This window comes from Ovis canadensis, chromosome 1 (genome assembly GCF_042477335.2).
Source record: "Ovis canadensis isolate MfBH-ARS-UI-01 breed Bighorn chromosome 1, ARS-UI_OviCan_v2, whole genome shotgun sequence".
Classification (NCBI taxonomy): Eukaryota; Metazoa; Chordata; class Mammalia; order Artiodactyla; family Bovidae; genus Ovis; species Ovis canadensis.
Window position 1 is genome coordinate 93910812 of NC_091245.1, and position 2797 is coordinate 93913608.

Sequence of the window (2797 nt, forward strand, 5' to 3'; positions counted from 1 at the left end):
CAACAAAATCAGAGATGTATATGAAGGAGTAAAAGACTGTGTCTTTGATGGCAAAGAGCCACTATTGACTAGTTTTGTTGTTTATTTGCTAAGTTGTGTCTGGCTCTTTGCAACTGTATAGACTGTAACCTGCCAGGCTCCTCTGTCCATGGGATTTTCCAGGCAAGAATACTGGAGTGGGCAGCCATTTCCATCTCCAGGGGAATCTTCCAGACCTAGGGATCAAACTCATGTCTCCTGCATTGGTGAAGTGAAGTGAAGTGAAATAAAGTCGCTCAGTCATGTCCATCTCTTTGTGACCCCACGGACTGTAGCCTACCAAGTTCCTCCCATGGGATTTTCCAGGCAAGAATACTGGAGTGGGTTGCCATTTCCTTCTCCAGAGGATTTTCCCCACCCGGGGATTGAACCCGGGTCTCCCGCATTGTAGGCAGACGCTTTACCATCTGAGCCACCAGGGAAGCCACCTGCATTGGTAGGTGGATTCTTTAGCAATGAGCCACCTGGGAAACCCAAAGTTTTGTTAGTCATCCAGAAAGATGAACTAACCCACATAGTAGCTGCTGAGCATATTGACTACTGAACACTTGAAATGGGGCTGGTTCAAACTGAGATGCTCCAGAGGTATGAAATATACACCAGAATCAAGGCCTAGTATAAAAAAAAAGTTAATGTAAAATTTTGTAATGATGATTGATTGATTGGTGTTGAAATGATATACCCAGTGGTATATTGGGTTAAGTAAACTGCATCATTAAAATTAATTTCACTTATTCTTTGTGCTGTTTTTAACATAGCTTCTAGAAAAATGTCAACTACATATTTAAATAGAATGTTTGTGTTATATTTCTATTTGGACAGCACTGGGCTAGAAGTAACTAATTCATGTCCATGGCAACTGAGCTGAGACATCTGGGGTTCTTTCTAGGAATAGCTTCCTCCTTACCTGATCTAGGTCTGAAACTAAAGGTCTCCATCAGAGAGCAGCTCCAGGCTCTGCACGCAGGCTCTCAAATTATGTGCCTTCAGGGAGCTATAATTACAACTATTTCCATCAGAAACTTGACTTAACTGGGGGATATGTGATTGAACAGGTATTCAGGGTTATGAGATAGCGGCCTGAAGGGCAAATTCCACTTAAGTTGCTTTTTAAGCACCACAGCTGTGAAGTTTCAAAACAGAATAGCAAAAATTTCGCTACCATAAATTTCTCCATTTTAAATAGGTGGGACTAGATCTGTTAAGAGCAGAAACATTAAAACCTATGTTGCTCAGGACTTTGCCTCACAGAAATCTCTGAAAGTTTTCTTTTTTGTCCTGTCTAAAACAAACCTTTAATCAGATAAATATTTATTTAAGTCTGGTTTCACTGGAGGTGCCTTTCAAAAGAAATGCCTGACAGTAAACAAAGCTGAAGTGTTTTGTTGGTTTCGGATATACTTCCTTTTTCTTATAAAAACAAAGTTTTGGTCTATGAGAAATGAAGAAAAGACTAATTATGAAGAGCCTGTTAGAGTTATGAAAATAAAGCAACTCAAACAAATAAAGCACTTGTTTTTTTTAAAGAGATAACATGATAGAAAATTCAAATTTGAAGTGGACCCATGAGAGACTGGGCTTCCCAGCAGGCACTGGTAGTAGACAACCTGCCTGCCGATGCAGGAGATGAGAGACGCAAGTTTGATCCCTGGGTCAGGAAGATCCCCAGGAGGAGGGCATGACAGCCCACTCCAGGATTCTTGCCTGGAGAATCCCATGGACAGAGGAGCCTGGCAGGCTACAGTCCTCAGGGTCACGAAGAGTTGCACACGACTGAAGCGACTGAGCAGAGCACACGTGGTACACTGAGTGATGTCCCTCAGGGATACAAACTTCCTCTTCCCTGGAAGCTGGAAACATGGCCTTCTATTGTGAAAGGGACTTTGCAGGTGTGAGTGAGTAAGGCTCCTGAGCTAGGGAGATCATTCTGGATTATTCACACAGCACTTAATGCAGTCACGTGTCCTTGCAAGAGAAAAACAGAGGGAGATTTGATCACACAAGAGAAAGTAATGTGACTGCAGAAGCAGAGACCAGAGTGACGTCAGCAGGGGACAGATGACCTAGGGATTCAAGGGTAACGGCAGGCATAACTGGTCCCTTTTCTCCTGGTGAACAGCCAGGAAGTATCAGGAGGTAGAAAGCCTCTAGCTAAGAAATATGCCAGTAAGTGAAGCCTTTCCAGTAGAGATACATTCCTTTCGGTTTGGAAATTCTATCTAAATATCTTCCATCCTTCAGGAAGCATTTTTAAACCATTATCAATTAATACTTCGGTTGTTTGTTGTTGTTCAGTCGCTAAGTTGTGTCTGAGTCTTTGTGACCCCATAGACTGCATCATGCCAGGCTTCCCTGTCCTTCACTCTCTCCCAGAGTTCACTCAAATTCATGTCCATTGAGTTGGTAGTGGGGTAAGTTTTCTGGACTCGTTTCTTTCATTCAACATTTACTGCATGCCTTCTTGTGCCAGACAGCTCTGCTTAGTGTGCTACCTGTGTGTGGATTAAGGGAGAGGGCCTCTCCCTGCTCTCTTGGAGCACAGTAGTGGTCAAGTGCTGTGAGGGAAAATCACAGGGAGCAAACAAGAGTGGTTCATAGGATTCCCCAGAATGATCTGGGCAACAGAAGAAGGCTTTAGGGAGGAGGTGGCACTCAGGCAGGAAACTGAAGGATAAATAGGAGTTGGCCAGTTAGTGTGTATATAGGGAGGAACCAAAAAGGTGTATTCCAGGTCTATCTAGAGTCCTAAGGAATTAGC

The 2797-nt window shown here is 43.2% G+C and overlaps 1 non-coding gene across 1 annotated transcript; it reads right to left on the bottom strand.

Moving 5' to 3' along the window:
• Positions 1 to 389: 389 nt before the first annotated feature.
• TRNAC-ACA (transfer RNA cysteine (anticodon ACA)) lies at positions 390 to 461 on the bottom strand. Its single transcript has one exon. It is a non-coding gene; the product is annotated as a tRNA-Cys (tRNA).
• Positions 462 to 2797: the final 2336 nt, after the last annotated feature.